The sequence below is a fragment of the Gasterosteus aculeatus genome, chromosome 2 (assembly GCF_964276395.1).
Source record: "Gasterosteus aculeatus chromosome 2, fGasAcu3.hap1.1, whole genome shotgun sequence".
Classification (NCBI taxonomy): domain Eukaryota; kingdom Metazoa; phylum Chordata; class Actinopteri; order Perciformes; family Gasterosteidae; genus Gasterosteus; species Gasterosteus aculeatus.
Genome location: NC_135689.1, coordinates 25,179,396 through 25,194,921, shown reverse-complemented (window position 1 = coordinate 25,194,921; position 15,526 = coordinate 25,179,396). Strand labels below are relative to the sequence as shown.

At 44.9% G+C, this 15,526-nt stretch overlaps 26 non-coding genes across 26 annotated transcripts; all 26 read right to left on the bottom strand.

Moving 5' to 3' along the window:
• Positions 1–156: 156 nt before the first annotated feature.
• LOC144400070 (U1 spliceosomal RNA) lies at positions 157–320 on the bottom strand. The gene has a single exon (XR_013462008.1). It is a non-coding gene; the product is annotated as a U1 spliceosomal RNA (small nuclear RNA).
• Positions 321–596: 276 nt separating this feature from the next.
• On the bottom strand, positions 597–787 carry LOC144400280 (U2 spliceosomal RNA). The gene has a single exon (XR_013462218.1). It is a non-coding gene; the product is annotated as a U2 spliceosomal RNA (small nuclear RNA).
• A 602-nt stretch (positions 788–1,389) lies between these two features.
• Positions 1,390–1,504, bottom strand: LOC144400592 (U5 spliceosomal RNA). The gene has a single exon (XR_013462527.1). It is a non-coding gene; the product is annotated as a U5 spliceosomal RNA (small nuclear RNA).
• A 442-nt stretch (positions 1,505–1,946) lies between these two features.
• On the bottom strand, positions 1,947–2,110 carry LOC144400069 (U1 spliceosomal RNA). Its single transcript, XR_013462007.1, has one exon. It is a non-coding gene; the product is annotated as a U1 spliceosomal RNA (small nuclear RNA).
• Positions 2,111–2,386: 276 nt separating this feature from the next.
• On the bottom strand, positions 2,387–2,577 carry LOC144400279 (U2 spliceosomal RNA). The gene has a single exon (XR_013462217.1). It is a non-coding gene; the product is annotated as a U2 spliceosomal RNA (small nuclear RNA).
• Positions 2,578–3,179: 602 nt separating this feature from the next.
• Positions 3,180–3,294, bottom strand: LOC144400591 (U5 spliceosomal RNA). The gene has a single exon (XR_013462526.1). It is a non-coding gene; the product is annotated as a U5 spliceosomal RNA (small nuclear RNA).
• Positions 3,295–3,736: 442 nt separating this feature from the next.
• On the bottom strand, positions 3,737–3,900 carry LOC144400068 (U1 spliceosomal RNA). The gene has a single exon (XR_013462006.1). It is a non-coding gene; the product is annotated as a U1 spliceosomal RNA (small nuclear RNA).
• A 276-nt stretch (positions 3,901–4,176) lies between these two features.
• LOC144400277 (U2 spliceosomal RNA) lies at positions 4,177–4,367 on the bottom strand. Its single transcript, XR_013462215.1, has one exon. It is a non-coding gene; the product is annotated as a U2 spliceosomal RNA (small nuclear RNA).
• Positions 4,368–4,966: 599 nt separating this feature from the next.
• Positions 4,967–5,084, bottom strand: LOC144400715 (U5 spliceosomal RNA). The gene has a single exon (XR_013462650.1). It is a non-coding gene; the product is annotated as a U5 spliceosomal RNA (small nuclear RNA).
• Positions 5,085–5,526: 442 nt separating this feature from the next.
• Positions 5,527–5,690, bottom strand: LOC144400067 (U1 spliceosomal RNA). The gene has a single exon (XR_013462005.1). It is a non-coding gene; the product is annotated as a U1 spliceosomal RNA (small nuclear RNA).
• Positions 5,691–5,966: 276 nt separating this feature from the next.
• Positions 5,967–6,157, bottom strand: LOC144400276 (U2 spliceosomal RNA). Its single transcript, XR_013462214.1, has one exon. It is a non-coding gene; the product is annotated as a U2 spliceosomal RNA (small nuclear RNA).
• Positions 6,158–6,759: 602 nt separating this feature from the next.
• LOC144400590 (U5 spliceosomal RNA) lies at positions 6,760–6,874 on the bottom strand. The gene has a single exon (XR_013462525.1). It is a non-coding gene; the product is annotated as a U5 spliceosomal RNA (small nuclear RNA).
• A 442-nt stretch (positions 6,875–7,316) lies between these two features.
• On the bottom strand, positions 7,317–7,480 carry LOC144400066 (U1 spliceosomal RNA). The gene has a single exon (XR_013462004.1). It is a non-coding gene; the product is annotated as a U1 spliceosomal RNA (small nuclear RNA).
• A 276-nt stretch (positions 7,481–7,756) lies between these two features.
• On the bottom strand, positions 7,757–7,947 carry LOC144400345 (U2 spliceosomal RNA). The gene has a single exon (XR_013462283.1). It is a non-coding gene; the product is annotated as a U2 spliceosomal RNA (small nuclear RNA).
• A 602-nt stretch (positions 7,948–8,549) lies between these two features.
• LOC144400588 (U5 spliceosomal RNA) lies at positions 8,550–8,664 on the bottom strand. Its single transcript, XR_013462523.1, has one exon. It is a non-coding gene; the product is annotated as a U5 spliceosomal RNA (small nuclear RNA).
• Positions 8,665–9,106: 442 nt separating this feature from the next.
• On the bottom strand, positions 9,107–9,270 carry LOC144400064 (U1 spliceosomal RNA). The gene has a single exon (XR_013462002.1). It is a non-coding gene; the product is annotated as a U1 spliceosomal RNA (small nuclear RNA).
• A 276-nt stretch (positions 9,271–9,546) lies between these two features.
• Positions 9,547–9,737, bottom strand: LOC144400343 (U2 spliceosomal RNA). Its single transcript, XR_013462281.1, has one exon. It is a non-coding gene; the product is annotated as a U2 spliceosomal RNA (small nuclear RNA).
• A 602-nt stretch (positions 9,738–10,339) lies between these two features.
• LOC144400587 (U5 spliceosomal RNA) lies at positions 10,340–10,454 on the bottom strand. Its single transcript, XR_013462522.1, has one exon. It is a non-coding gene; the product is annotated as a U5 spliceosomal RNA (small nuclear RNA).
• A 442-nt stretch (positions 10,455–10,896) lies between these two features.
• Positions 10,897–11,060, bottom strand: LOC144400063 (U1 spliceosomal RNA). The gene has a single exon (XR_013462001.1). It is a non-coding gene; the product is annotated as a U1 spliceosomal RNA (small nuclear RNA).
• A 276-nt stretch (positions 11,061–11,336) lies between these two features.
• On the bottom strand, positions 11,337–11,527 carry LOC144400275 (U2 spliceosomal RNA). Its single transcript, XR_013462213.1, has one exon. It is a non-coding gene; the product is annotated as a U2 spliceosomal RNA (small nuclear RNA).
• Positions 11,528–12,129: 602 nt separating this feature from the next.
• Positions 12,130–12,244, bottom strand: LOC144400586 (U5 spliceosomal RNA). The gene has a single exon (XR_013462521.1). It is a non-coding gene; the product is annotated as a U5 spliceosomal RNA (small nuclear RNA).
• Positions 12,245–12,686: 442 nt separating this feature from the next.
• LOC144400062 (U1 spliceosomal RNA) lies at positions 12,687–12,850 on the bottom strand. The gene has a single exon (XR_013462000.1). It is a non-coding gene; the product is annotated as a U1 spliceosomal RNA (small nuclear RNA).
• Positions 12,851–13,126: 276 nt separating this feature from the next.
• LOC144400274 (U2 spliceosomal RNA) lies at positions 13,127–13,317 on the bottom strand. The gene has a single exon (XR_013462212.1). It is a non-coding gene; the product is annotated as a U2 spliceosomal RNA (small nuclear RNA).
• A 602-nt stretch (positions 13,318–13,919) lies between these two features.
• LOC144400585 (U5 spliceosomal RNA) lies at positions 13,920–14,034 on the bottom strand. The gene has a single exon (XR_013462520.1). It is a non-coding gene; the product is annotated as a U5 spliceosomal RNA (small nuclear RNA).
• A 442-nt stretch (positions 14,035–14,476) lies between these two features.
• LOC144400061 (U1 spliceosomal RNA) lies at positions 14,477–14,640 on the bottom strand. The gene has a single exon (XR_013461999.1). It is a non-coding gene; the product is annotated as a U1 spliceosomal RNA (small nuclear RNA).
• A 276-nt stretch (positions 14,641–14,916) lies between these two features.
• Positions 14,917–15,107, bottom strand: LOC144400273 (U2 spliceosomal RNA). The gene has a single exon (XR_013462211.1). It is a non-coding gene; the product is annotated as a U2 spliceosomal RNA (small nuclear RNA).
• Positions 15,108–15,526: the final 419 nt, after the last annotated feature.

The window sequence follows — 15,526 nt, the reverse complement described above, 5'->3', positions numbered from 1 at the left end:
AGACAGTGATTTGCTGATTGTAGACTCCCTCCACCGGAGACTCCAGTGCAGTGGTGATTAATCCGTGTAAAATCCTGCTGAAATGTGGTTGATTTCACTAGGGATTCAGACAGTGATGATTAAACGGGACACCTGGTTTTTCTTTGACTTCAATATCAGGGGAGAGCGCGAACGCAGTCCCCCACTACCACAAATTATGCAGTCGAGATTCCCACATTTGGGGAATTCGCAGTGGTCAGCACAGTCGCAGTGCAATGACTGAGCCTCGCCCTGGGTGAACCACCTTCTTGATCATGGTATCTCCCCTGCCAGGTAAGTATGAGTTGGTGGTGACAGAGGCAGGGACGGTATTCCCAGTCACAGCATTTGTGGTGACGGTTCGCAGATGGCACCGTCCTCACAGATCGGTGAAGTTAAAATCAGTGATTTGAGACTTGCAAAACAAAGGCACTATTGATGAGTAAGCATAAGTCACTTGCCAAAAGCCTCAGTCTTAAAAACTATGTGGAGGTGAGACTTGTTTTACTCAAAGCAGAAATCATTTCCAACACCACACCACTGATTCAGGTTACCATTTCTTTTATTTTCCACAATTTAAAGGGTGCACCGTTCCCGGAGGTGCTGCAATACCGGGTCGATGCTTGGAGTGAACGGAGCAAGCCCCTTTTTCATCTCCCAGAGCTAAAAATCGGCTTAATATGTAGTCCTCGTATAGAGGACATATCAGATATTAAACTGATAAGAACAGATACTACACTTGATCTTAGCCAAAAGGCCGAGAAGCGATAACACCAAACTGTTTGTTTGCAGACCCAACGTACCAGCACATATCTCAATTGTCGCGGTGCGGTTCTTTCAACTGGGCGTAGCAGTCGCTTGCTACTTAACAACCCACTCCCCACGCTGCCCCCGTCCTCAAAAAAGCTAAAATCATTGATTTGTTTACAAGCAAAAGTGTAAACTCCTGCTGAAATCTGGTTGATTTCACTGTTGTTTCAGACACTAGAGACTCCAGTGATGATTAATCACTGTAAAGTCCTGCTGAAAATCTTGTTGATTTCACAATGGATTCAGACAGAGATTTGAGACTTGCTGCAAGGCTCCACTAGTGACTCCAGTGATGATTCCTGCTGAAAATCTTGTTGATTTCACAATGAATTCAGACAGTGATTTGCTGATTTGAGACGTGCTCCACCGGAGACTCCAGTAAAGTGACCATTAATCCCTGTAAAATCCTGCTGAAATCTGGTTGATTTCACTTTGGATTCAGACAGTGATTTGAGACTTGCTGCACTAGTGACTCCAGTGATAAGTAAACACAACTTTGTTTGTGCTCCATTGTCAGGAGCCTCTGTCCAACTACTTTTCTTTTCACACAAGTACATGAGGCTCAGCCAATTGGCAGAGCCTGCCAAAAATATGGTCAACTCATTGTTGTTCCTCTCCACGGAAGTCTTTAGTAAAAGGCGAAAGACTTATGCGTATTGAAGAGAAACCAAAGTCAGTTGCGGAATCAGGTGACAGGCAGCCTTATATCCCAGTCGCAACAGTGATCCCTCTTGTGGTTGGGACTGGTTGAGCTGCGGTTGTCCAATGCCAAACCCATTCCCCAGCACCAGCCATCAAAAACTCATTGATTTGTTTACAAGCAAAAGTGTAAAGTCCTGCTGAAATGTGCTTGATTTCACTTTGGATTCAGACAGTGATTTGCTGATTTGAGACGTGCTCCACTGGAGACTCCAGCGCAGTGATGATTAATGCTGAAATCTGGTTGATTTCACTTTGGATTCAGACAGTGATTTGCTGATTGTAGACTCCCTCCACCGGAGACTCCAGTGCAGTGGTGATTAATCCGTGTAAAATCCTGCTGAAATGTGGTTGATTTCACTAGGGATTCAGACAGTGATGATTAAACGGGACACCTGGTTTTTCTTTGACTTCAATATCAGGGGAGAGCGCGAACGCAGTCCCCCACTACCACAAATTATGCAGTCGAGATTCCCACATTTGGGGAATTCGCAGTGGTCAGCACAGTCGCAGTGCAATGACTGAGCCTCGCCCTGGGTGAACCACCTTCTTGATCATGGTATCTCCCCTGCCAGGTAAGTATGAGTTGGTGGTGACAGAGGCAGGGACGGTATTCCCAGTCACAGCATTTGTGGTGACGGTTCGCAGATGGCACCGTCCTCACAGATCGGTGAAGTTAAAATCAGTGATTTGAGACTTGCAAAACAAAGGCACTATTGATGAGTAAGCATAAGTCACTTGCCAAAAGCCTCAGTCTTAAAAACTATGTGGAGGTGAGACTTGTTTTACTCAAAGCAGAAATCATTTCCAACACCACACCACTGATTCAGGTTACCATTTCTTTTATTTTCCACAATTTAAAGGGTGCACCGTTCCCGGAGGTGCTGCAATACCGGGTCGATGCTTGGAGTGAACGGAGCAAGCCCCTTTTTCATCTCCCAGAGCTAAAAATCGGCTTAATATGTAGTCCTCGTATAGAGGACATATCAGATATTAAACTGATAAGAACAGATACTACACTTGATCTTAGCCAAAAGGCCGAGAAGCGATAACACCAAACTGTTTGTTTGCAGACCCAACGTACCAGCACATATCTCAATTGTCGCGGTGCGGTTCTTTCAACTGGGCGTAGCAGTCGCTTGCTACTTAACAACCCACTCCCCACGCTGCCCCCGTCCTCAAAAAAGCTAAAATCATTGATTTGTTTACAAGCAAAAGTGTAAACTCCTGCTGAAATCTGGTTGATTTCACTGTTGTTTCAGACACTAGAGACTCCAGTGATGATTAATCACTGTAAAGTCCTGCTGAAAATCTTGTTGATTTCACAATGGATTCAGACAGAGATTTGAGACTTGCTGCAAGGCTCCACTAGTGACTCCAGTGATGATTCCTGCTGAAAATCTTGTTGATTTCACAATGAATTCAGACAGTGATTTGCTGATTTGAGACGTGCTCCACCGGAGACTCCAGTAAAGTGACCATTAATCCCTGTAAAATCCTGCTGAAATCTGGTTGATTTCACTTTGGATTCAGACAGTGATTTGAGACTTGCTGCACTAGTGACTCCAGTGATAAGTAAACACAACTTTGTTTGTGCTCCATTGTCAGGAGCCTCTGTCCAACTACTTTTCTTTTCACACAAGTACATGAGGCTCAGCCAATTGGCAGAGCCTGCCAAAAATATGGTCAACTCATTGTTGTTCCTCTCCACGGAAGTCTTTAGTAAAAGGCGAAAGACTTATGCGTATTGAAGAGAAACCAAAGTCAGTTGCGGAATCAGGTGGCAGGCAGCCTTATATCCCAGTCGCAACAGTGATCCCTCTTGTGGTTGGGACTGGTTGAGCTGCGGTTGTCCAATGCCAAACCCATTCCCCAGCACCAGCCATCAAAAACTCATTGATTTGTTTACAAGCAAAAGTGTAAAGTCCTGCTGAAATGTGCTTGATTTCACTTTGGATTCAGACAGTGATTTGCTGATTTGAGACGTGCTCCACTGGAGACTCCAGCGCAGTGATGATTAATGCTGAAATCTGGTTGATTTCACTTTGGATTCAGACAGTGATTTGCTGATTGTAGACTCCCTCCACCGGAGACTCCAGTGCAGTGGTGATTAATCCGTGTAAAATCCTGCTGAAATGTGGTTGATTTCACTAGGGATTCAGACAGTGATGATTAAACGGGACACCTGGTTTTTCTTTGACTTCAATATCAGGGGAGAGCGCGAACGCAGTCCCCCACTACCACAAATTATGCAGTCGAGATTCCCACATTTGGGGAATTCGCAGTGGTCAGCACAGTCGCAGTGCAATGACTGAGCCTCGCCCTGGGTGAACCACCTTCTTGATCATGGTATCTCCCCTGCCAGGTAAGTATGAGTTGGTGGTGACAGAGGCAGGGACGGTATTCCCAGTCACAGCATTTGTGGTGACGGTTCGCAGATGGCACCGTCCTCACAGATCGGTGAAGTTAAAATCAGTGATTTGAGACTTGCAAAACAAAGGCACTATTGATGAGTAAGCATAAGTCACTTGCCAAAAGCCTCAGTCTTAAAAACTATGTGGAGGTGAGACTTGTTTTACTCAAAGCAGAAATCATTTCCAACACCACACCACTGATTCAGGTTACCATTTCTTTTATTTTCCACAATTTAAAGGGTGCACCGTTCCCGGAGGTGCTGCAATACCGGGTCGATGCTTGGAGTGAACGGAGCAAGCCCCTTTTTCATCTCCCAGAGCTAAAAATCGGCTTAATATGTAGTCCTCGTATAGAGGACATATCAGATATTAAACTGATAAGAACAGATACTACACTTGATCTTAGCCAAAAGGCCGAGAAGCGATAACACCAAACTGTTTGTTTGCAGACCCAACGTACCAGCACATATCTCAATTGTCGCGGTGCGGTTCTTTCAACTGGGCGTAGCAGTCGCTTGCTACTTAACAACCCACTCCCCACGCTGCCCCCGTCCTCAAAAAAGCTAAAATCATTGATTTGTTTACAAGCAAAAGTGTAAACTCCTGCTGAAATCTGGTTGATTTCACTGTTGTTTCAGACACTAGAGACTCCAGTGATGATTAATCACTGTAAAGTCCTGCTGAAAATCTTGTTGATTTCACAATGGATTCAGACAGAGATTTGAGACTTGCTGCAAGGCTCCACTAGTGACTCCAGTGATGATTCCTGCTGAAAATCTTGTTGATTTCACAATGAATTCAGACAGTGATTTGCTGATTTGAGACGTGCTCCACCGGAGACTCCAGTAAAGTGACCATTAATCCCTGTAAAATCCTGCTGAAATCTGGTTGATTTCACTTTGGATTCAGACAGTGATTTGAGACTTGCTGCACTAGTGACTCCAGTGATAAGTAAACACAACTTTGTTTGTGCTCCATTGTCAGGAGCCTCTGTCCAACTACTTTTCTTTTCACACAAGTACATGAGGCTCAGTCAATTGGCAGAGCCTGCCAAAAATATGGTCAACTCATTGTTGTTCCTCTCCACGGAAGTCTTTAGTAAAAGGCGAAAGACTTATGCGTATTGAAGAGAAACCAAAGTCAGTTGCGGAATCAGGTGGCAGGCAGCCTTATATCCCAGTCGCAACAGTGATCCCTCTTGTGGTTGGGACTGGTTGAGCTGCGGTTGTCCAATGCCAAACCCATTCCCCAGCACCAGCCATCAAAAACTCATTGATTTGTTTACAAGCAAAAGTGTAAAGTCCTGCTGAAATGTGCTTGATTTCACTTTGGATTCAGACAGTGATTTGCTGATTTGAGACGTGCTCCACTGGAGACTCCAGCGCAGTGATGATTAATGCTGAAATCTGGTTGATTTCACTTTGGATTCAGACAGTGATTTGCTGATTGTAGACTCCCTCCACCGGAGACTCCAGTGCAGTGGTGATTAATCCGTGTAAAATCCTGCTGAAATGTGGTTGATTTCACTAGGGATTCAGACAGTGATGATTAAACGGGACACCTGGTTTTTCTTTGACTTCAATATCAGGGGAGAGCGCGAACGCAGTCCCCCACTACCACAAATTATGCAGTCGAGATTCCCACATTTGGGGAATTCGCAGTGGTCAGCACAGTCGCAGTGCAATGACTGAGCCTCGCCCTGGGTGAACCACCTTCTTGATCATGGTATCTCCCCTGCCAGGTAAGTATGAGTTGGTGGTGACAGAGGCAGGGACGGTATTCCCAGTCACAGCATTTGTGGTGACGGTTCGCAGATGGCACCGTCCTCACAGATCGGTGAAGTTAAAATCAGTGATTTGAGACTTGCAAAACAAAGGCACTATTGATGAGTAAGCATAAGTCACTTGCCAAAAGCCTCAGTCTTAAAAACTATGTGGAGGTGAGACTTGTTTTACTCAAAGCAGAAATCATTTCCAACACCACACCACTGATTCAGGTTACCATTTCTTTTATTTTCCACAATTTAAAGGGTGCACCGTTCCCGGAGGTGCTGCAATACCGGGTCGATGCTTGGAGTGAACGGAGCAAGCCCCTTTTTCATCTCCCAGAGCTAAAAATCGGCTTAATATGTAGTCCTCGTATAGAGGACATATCAGATATTAAACTGATAAGAACAGATACTACACTTGATCTTAGCCAAAAGGCCGAGAAGCGATAACACCAAACTGTTTGTTTGCAGACCCAACGTACCAGCACATATCTCAATTGTCGCGGTGCGGTTCTTTCAACTGGGCGTAGCAGTCGCTTGCTACTTAACAACCCACTCCCCACGCTGCCCCCGTCCTCAAAAAAGCTAAAATCATTGATTTGTTTACAAGCAAAAGTGTAAACTCCTGCTGAAATCTGGTTGATTTCACTGTTGTTTCAGACACTAGAGACTCCAGTGATGATTAATCACTGTAAAGTCCTGCTGAAAATCTTGTTGATTTCACAATGGATTCAGACAGGGATTTGAGACTTGCTGCAAGGCTCCACTAGTGACTCCAGTGATGATTCCTGCTGAAAATCTTGTTGATTTCACAATGAATTCAGACAGTGATTTGCTGATTTGAGACGTGCTCCACCGGAGACTCCAGTAAAGTGACCATTAATCCCTGTAAAATCCTGCTGAAATCTGGTTGATTTCACTTTGGATTCAGACAGTGATTTGAGACTTGCTGCACTAGTGACTCCAGTGATAAGTAAACACAACTTTGTTTGTGCTCCATTGTCAGGAGCCTCTGTCCAACTACTTTTCTTTTCACACAAGTACATGAGGCTCAGCCAATTGGCAGAGCCTGCCAAAAATATGGTCAACTCATTGTTGTTCCTCTCCACGGAAGTCTTTAGTAAAAGGCGAAAGACTTATGCGTATTGAAGAGAAACCAAAGTCAGTTGCGGAATCAGGTGGCAGGCAGCCTTATATCCCAGTCGCAACAGTGATCCCTCTTGTGGTTGGGACTGGTTGAGCTGCGGTTGTCCAATGCCAAACCCATTCCCCAGCACCAGCCATCAACAACTCATTGATTTGTTTACATGCAAAAGTGTAAAGTCCTGCTGAAATGTGCTTGATTTCACTTTGGATTCAGACAGTGATTTGCTGATTTGAGACGTGCTCCACTGGAGACTCCAGCGCAGTGATGGTTAATGCTGAAATCTGGTTGATTTCACTTTGGATTCAGACAGTGATTTGCTGATTGTAGACTCCCTCCACTGGAGACTCCAGTGCAGTGGTGATTAATCCGTGTAAAATCCTGCTGAAATGTGGTTGATTTCACTAGGGATTCAGACAGTGATGAATAAACGGGACACCTGGTTTTTCTTTGACTTCAATATCAGGGGAGAGCGCGAACGCAGTCCCCCACTACCACAAATTATGCAGTCGAGATTCCCACATTTGGGGAATTCGCAGTGGTCAGCACAGTCGCAGTGCAATGACTGAGCCTCGCCCTGGGTGAACCACCTTCTTGATCATGGTATCTCCCCTGCCAGGTAAGTATGAGTTGGTGGTGACAGAGGCAGGGACGGTATTCCCAGTCACAGCATTTGTGGTGACGGTTCGCAGATGGCACCGTCCTCACAGACCGGTGAAGTTAAAATCAGTGATTTGAGACTTGCAAAACAAAGGCACTATTGATGAGTAAGCATGAGTCACTTGACAAAAGCCTCAGTCTTAAAAACTATGTGGAGGTGAGACTTGTTTTACTCAAAGCAGAAATCATTTCCAACACCACACCACTGATTCAGGTTACCATTTCTTTTATTTTCCACAATTTAAAGGGTGCACCGTTCCCGGAGGGGGTGCAATACCGGGTCGATGCTTGGAGTGAACGGAGCAAGCCCCTTTTTCATCTCCCAGAGCTAAAAATCGGCTTAATATGTAGTCCTCGTATAGAGGACATATCAGATATTAAACTGATAAGAACAGATACTACACTTGATCTTAGCCAAAAGGCCGAGAAGCGATAACACCAAACTGTTTGTTTGCAGACCCAACGTACCAGCACATATCTCAATTGTCGCGGTGCGGTTCTTTCAACTGGGCGTAGCAGTCGCTTGCTACTTAACAACCCACTCCCCACGCTGCCCCCGTCCTCAAAAAAGCTAAAATCATTGATTTGTTTACAAGCAAAAGTGTAAACTCCTGCTGAAATCTGGTTGATTTCACTGTTGTTTCAGACACTAGAGACTCCAGTGATGATTAATCACTGTAAAGTCCTGCTGAAAATCTTGTTGATTTCACAATGGATTCAGACAGAGATTTGAGACTTGCTGCAAGGCTCCACTAGTGACTCCAGTGATGATTCCTGCTGAAAATCTTGTTGATTTCACAATGAATTCAGACAGTGATTTGCTGATTTGAGACGTGCTCCACCGGAGACTCCAGTAAAGTGACCATTAATCCCTGTAAAATCCTGCTGAAATCTGGTTGATTTCACTTTGGATTCAGACAGTGATTTGAGACTTGCTGCACTAGTGACTCCAGTGATAAGTAAACACAACTTTGTTTGTGCTCCATTGTCAGGAGCCTCTGTCCAACTACTTTTCTTTTCACACAAGTACATGAGGCTCAGCCAATTGGCAGAGCCTGCCAAAAATATGGTCAACTCATTGTTGTTCCTCTCCACGGAAGTCTTTAGTAAAAGGCGAAAGACTTATGCGTATTGAAGAGAAACCAAAGTCAGTTGCGGAATCAGGTGGCAGGCAGCCTTATATCCCAGTCGCAACAGTGATCCCTCTTGTGGTTGGGACTGGTTGAGCTGCGGTTGTCCAATGCCAAACCCATTCCCCAGCACCAGCCATCAACAACTCATTGATTTGTTTACATGCAAAAGTGTAAAGTCCTGCTGAAATGTGCTTGATTTCACTTTGGATTCAGACAGTGATTTGCTGATTTGAGACGTGCTCCACTGGAGACTCCAGCGCAGTGATGGTTAATGCTGAAATCTGGTTGATTTCACTTTGGATTCAGACAGTGATTTGCTGATTGTAGACTCCCTCCACTGGAGACTCCAGTGCAGTGGTGATTAATCCGTGTAAAATCCTGCTGAAATGTGGTTGATTTCACTAGGGATTCAGACAGTGATGAATAAACGGGACACCTGGTTTTTCTTTGACTTCAATATCAGGGGAGAGCGCGAACGCAGTCCCCCACTACCACAAATTATGCAGTCGAGATTCCCACATTTGGGGAATTCGCAGTGGTCAGCACAGTCGCAGTGCAATGACTGAGCCTCGCCCTGGGTGAACCACCTTCTTGATCATGGTATCTCCCCTGCCAGGTAAGTATGAGTTGGTGGTGACAGAGGCAGGGACGGTATTCCCAGTCACAGCATTTGTGGTGACGGTTCGCAGATGGCACCGTCCTCACAGACCGGTGAAGTTAAAATCAGTGATTTGAGACTTGCAAAACAAAGGCACTATTGATGAGTAAGCATGAGTCACTTGACAAAAGCCTCAGTCTTAAAAACTATGTGGAGGTGAGACTTGTTTTACTCAAAGCAGAAATCATTTCCAACACCACACCACTGATTCAGGTTACCATTTCTTTTATTTTCCACAATTTAAAGGGTGCACCGTTCCCGGAGGGGGTGCAATACCGGGTCGATGCTTGGAGTGAACGGAGCAAGCCCCTTTTTCATCTCCCAGAGCTAAAAATCGGCTTAATATGTAGTCCTCGTATAGAGGACATATCAGATATTAAACTGATAAGAACAGATACTACACTTGATCTTAGCCAAAAGGCCGAGAAGCGATAACACCAAACTGTTTGTTTGCAGACCCAACGTACCAGCACATATCTCAATTGTCGCGGTGCGGTTCTTTCAACTGGGCGTAGCAGTCGCTTGCTACTTAACAACCCACTCCCCACGCTGCCCCCGTCCTCAAAAAAGCTAAAATCATTGATTTGTTTACAAGCAAAAGTGTAAACTCCTGCTGAAATCTGGTTGATTTCACTGTTGTTTCAGACACTAGAGACTCCAGTGATGATTAATCACTGTAAAGTCCTGCTGAAAATCTTGTTGATTTCACAATGGATTCAGACAGAGATTTGAGACTTGCTGCAAGGCTCCACTAGTGACTCCAGTGATGATTCCTGCTGAAAATCTTGTTGATTTCACAATGAATTCAGACAGTGATTTGCTGATTTGAGACGTGCTCCACCGGAGACTCCAGTAAAGTGACCATTAATCCCTGTAAAATCCTGCTGAAATCTGGTTGATTTCACTTTGGATTCAGACAGTGATTTGAGACTTGCTGCACTAGTGACTCCAGTGATAAGTAAACACAACTTTGTTTGTGCTCCATTGTCAGGAGCCTCTGTCCAACTACTTTTCTTTTCACACAAGTACATGAGGCTCAGCCAATTGGCAGAGCCTGCCAAAAATATGGTCAACTCATTGTTGTTCCTCTCCACGGAAGTCTTTAGTAAAAGGCGAAAGACTTATGCGTATTGAAGAGAAACCAAAGTCAGTTGCGGAATCAGGTGACAGGCAGCCTTATATCCCAGTCGCAACAGTGATCCCTCTTGTGGTTGGGACTGGTTGAGCTGCGGTTGTCCAATGCCAAACCCATTCCCCAGCACCAGCCATCAAAAACTCATTGATTTGTTTACAAGCAAAAGTGTAAAGTCCTGCTGAAATGTGCTTGATTTCACTTTGGATTCAGACAGTGATTTGCTGATTTGAGACGTGCTCCACTGGAGACTCCAGCGCAGTGATGATTAATGCTGAAATCTGGTTGATTTCACTTTGGATTCAGACAGTGATTTGCTGATTGTAGACTCCCTCCACCGGAGACTCCAGTGCAGTGGTGATTAATCCGTGTAAAATCCTGCTGAAATGTGGTTGATTTCACTAGGGATTCAGACAGTGATGATTAAACGGGACACCTGGTTTTTCTTTGACTTCAATATCAGGGGAGAGCGCGAACGCAGTCCCCCACTACCACAAATTATGCAGTCGAGATTCCCACATTTGGGGAATTCGCAGTGGTCAGCACAGTCGCAGTGCAATGACTGAGCCTCGCCCTGGGTGAACCACCTTCTTGATCATGGTATCTCCCCTGCCAGGTAAGTATGAGTTGGTGGTGACAGAGGCAGGGACGGTATTCCCAGTCACAGCATTTGTGGTGACGGTTCGCAGATGGCACCGTCCTCACAGATCGGTGAAGTTAAAATCAGTGATTTGAGACTTGCAAAACAAAGGCACTATTGATGAGTAAGCATAAGTCACTTGCCAAAAGCCTCAGTCTTAAAAACTATGTGGAGGTGAGACTTGTTTTACTCAAAGCAGAAATCATTTCCAACACCACACCACTGATTCAGGTTACCATTTCTTTTATTTTCCACAATTTAAAGGGTGCACCGTTCCCGGAGGTGCTGCAATACCGGGTCGATGCTTGGAGTGAACGGAGCAAGCCCCTTTTTCATCTCCCAGAGCTAAAAATCGGCTTAATATGTAGTCCTCGTATAGAGGACATATCAGATATTAAACTGATAAGAACAGATACTACACTTGATCTTAGCCAAAAGGCCGAGAAGCGATAACACCAAACTGTTTGTTTGCAGACCCAACGTACCAGCACATATCTCAATTGTCGCGGTGCGGTTCTTTCAACTGGGCGTAGCAGTCGCTTGCTACTTAACAACCCACTCCCCACGCTGCCCCCGTCCTCAAAAAAGCTAAAATCATTGATTTGTTTACAAGCAAAAGTGTAAACTCCTGCTGAAATCTGGTTGATTTCACTGTTGTTTCAGACACTAGAGACTCCAGTGATGATTAATCACTGTAAAGTCCTGCTGAAAATCTTGTTGATTTCACAATGGATTCAGACAGAGATTTGAGACTTGCTGCAAGGCTCCACTAGTGACTCCAGTGATGATTCCTGCTGAAAATCTTGTTGATTTCACAATGAATTCAGACAGTGATTTGCTGATTTGAGACGTGCTCCACCGGAGACTCCAGTAAAGTGACCATTAATCCCTGTAAAATCCTGCTGAAATCTGGTTGATTTCACTTTGGATTCAGACAGTGATTTGAGACTTGCTGCACTAGTGACTCCAGTGATAAGTAAACACAACTTTGTTTGTGCTCCATTGTCAGGAGCCTCTGTCCAACTACTTTTCTTTTCACACAAGTACATGAGGCTCAGCCAATTGGCAGAGCCTGCCAAAAATATGGTCAACTCATTGTTGTTCCTCTCCACGGAAGTCTTTAGTAAAAGGCGAAAGACTTATGCGTATTGAAGAGAAACCAAAGTCAGTTGCGGAATCAGGTGACAGGCAGCCTTATATCCCAGTCGCAACAGTGATCCCTCTTGTGGTTGGGACTGGTTGAGCTGCGGTTGTCCAATGCCAAACCCATTCCCCAGCACCAGCCATCAAAAACTCATTGATTTGTTTACAAGCAAAAGTGTAAAGTCCTGCTGAAATGTGCTTGATTTCACTTTGGATTCAGACAGTGATTTGCTGATTTGAGACGTGCTCCACTGGAGACTCCAGCGCAGTGATGATTAATGCTGAAATCTGGTTGATTTCACTTTGGATTCAGACAGTGATTTGCTGATTGTAGACTCCCTCCACCGGAGACTCCAGTGCAGTGGTGATTAATCCGTGTAAAATCCTGCTGAAATGTGGTTGATTTCACTAGGGATTCAGACAGTGATGATTAAACGGGACACCTGGTTTTTCTTTGACTTCAATATCAGGGGAGAGCGCGAACGCAGTCCCCCACTACCACAAATTATGCAGTCGAGATTCCCACATTTGGGGAATTCGCAGTGGTCAGCACAGTCGCAGTGCAATGACTGAGCCTCGCCCTGGGTGAACCACCTTCTTGATCATGGTATCTCCCCTGCCAGGTAAGTATGAGTTGGTGGTGACAGAGGCAGGGACGGTATTCCCAGTCACAGCATTTGTGGTGACGGTTCGCAGATGGCACCGTCCTCACAGATCGGTGAAGTTAAAATCAGTGATTTGAGACTTGCAAAACAAAGGCACTATTGATGAGTAAGCATAAGTCACTTGCCAAAAGCCTCAGTCTTAAAAACTATGTGGAGGTGAGACTTGTTTTACTCAAAGCAGAAATCATTTCCAACACCACACCACTGATTCAGGTTACCATTTCTTTTATTTTCCACAATTTAAAGGGTGCACCGTTCCCGGAGGTGCTGCAATACCGGGTCGATGCTTGGAGTGAACGGAGCAAGCCCCTTTTTCATCTCCCAGAGCTAAAAATCGGCTTAATATGTAGTCCTCGTATAGAGGACATATCAGATATTAAACTGATAAGAACAGATACTACACTTGATCTTAGCCAAAAGGCCGAGAAGCGATAACACCAAACTGTTTGTTTGCAGACCCAACGTACCAGCACATATCTCAATTGTCGCGGTGCGGTTCTTTCAACTGGGCGTAGCAGTCGCTTGCTACTTAACAACCCACTCCCCACGCTGCCCCCGTCCTCAAAAAAGCTAAAATCATTGATTTGTTTACAAGCAAAAGTGTAAACTCCTGCTGAAATCTGGTTGATTTCACTGTTGTTTCAGACACTAGAGACTCCAGTGATGATTAATCACTGTAAAGTCCTGCTGAAAATCTTGTTGATTTCACAATGGATTCAGACAGAGATTTGAGACTTGCTGCAAGGCTCCACTAGTGACTCCAGTGATGATTCCTGCTGAAAATCTTGTTGATTTCACAATGAATTCAGACAGTGATTTGCTGATTTGAGACGTGCTCCACCGGAGACTCCAGTAAAGTGACCATTAATCCCTGTAAAATCCTGCTGAAATCTGGTTGATTTCACTTTGGATTCAGACAGTGATTTGAGACTTGCTGCACTAGTGACTCCAGTGATAAGTAAACACAACTTTGTTTGTGCTCCATTGTCAGGAGCCTCTGTCCAACTACTTTTCTTTTCACACAAGTACATGAGGCTCAGCCAATTGGCAGAGCCTGCCAAAAATATGGTCAACTCATTGTTGTTCCTCTCCACGGAAGTCTTTAGTAAAAGGCGAAAGACTTATGCGTATTGAAGAGAAACCAAAGTCAGTTGCGGAATCAGGTGACAGGCAGCCTTATATCCCAGTCGCAACAGTGATCCCTCTTGTGGTTGGGACTGGTTGAGCTGCGGTTGTCCAATGCCAAACCCATTCCCCAGCACCAGCCATCAAAAACTCATTGATTTGTTTACAAGCAAAAGTGTAAAGTCCTGCTGAAATGTGCTTGATTTCACTTTGGATTCAGACAGTGATTTGCTGATTTGAGACGTGCTCCACTGGAGACTCCAGCGCAGTGATGATTAATGCTGAAATCTGGTTGATTTCACTTTGGATTCAGACAGTGATTTGCTGATTGTAGACTCCCTCCACCGGAGACTCCAGTGCAGTGGTGATTAATCCGTGTAAAATCCTGCTGAAATGTGGTTGATTTCACTAGGGATTCAGACAGTGATGATTAAACGGGACACCTGGTTTTTCTTTGACTTCAATATCAGGGGAGAGCGCGAACGCAGTCCCCCACTACCACAAATTATGCAGTCGAGATTCCCACATTTGGGGAATTCGCAGTGGTCAGCACAGTCGCAGTGCAATGACTGAGCCTCGCCCTGGGTGAACCACCTTCTTGATCATGGTATCTCCCCTGCCAGGTAAGTATGAGTTGGTGGTGACAGAGGCAGGGACGGTATTCCCAGTCACAGCATTTGTGGTGACGGTTCGCAGATGGCACCGTCCTCACAGATCGGTGAAGTTAAAATCAGTGATTTGAGACTTGCAAAACAAAGGCACTATTGATGAGTAAGCATAAGTCACTTGCCAAAAGCCTCAGTCTTAAAAACTATGTGGAGGTGAGACTTGTTTTACTCAAAGCAGAAATCATTTCCAACACCACACCACTGATTCAGGTTACCATTTCTTTTATTTTCCACAATTTAAAGGGTGCACCGTTCCCGGAGGTGCTGCAATACCGGGTCGATGCTTGGAGTGAACGGAGCAAGCCCCTTTTTCATCTCCCAGAGCTAAAAATCGGCTTAATATGTAGTCCTCGTATAGAGGACATATCAGATATTAAACTGATAAGAACAGATACTACACTTGATCTTAGCCAAAAGGCCGAGAAGCGATAACACCAAACTGTTTGTTTGCAGACCCAACGTACCAGCACATATCTCAATTGTCGCGGTGCGGTTCTTTCAACTGGGCGTAGCAGTCGCTTGCTACTTAACAACCCACTCCCCACGCTGCCCCCGTCCTCAAAAAAGCTAAAATCATTGATTTGTTTACAAGCAAAAGTGTAAACTCCTGCTGAAATCTGGTTGATTTCACTGTTGTTTCAGACACTAGAGACTCCAGTGATGATTAATCACTGTAAAGTCCTGCTGAAAATCTTGTTGATTTCACAATGGATTCAGACAGGGATTTGAGACTTGCTGCAAGGCTCCACTAGTGACTCCAGTGATGATTCCTGCTGAAAATCTTGTTGATTTCACAATGAATTCAGACAGTGATTTGCTGATTTGAGACGTGCTCCACCGGAGACTCCA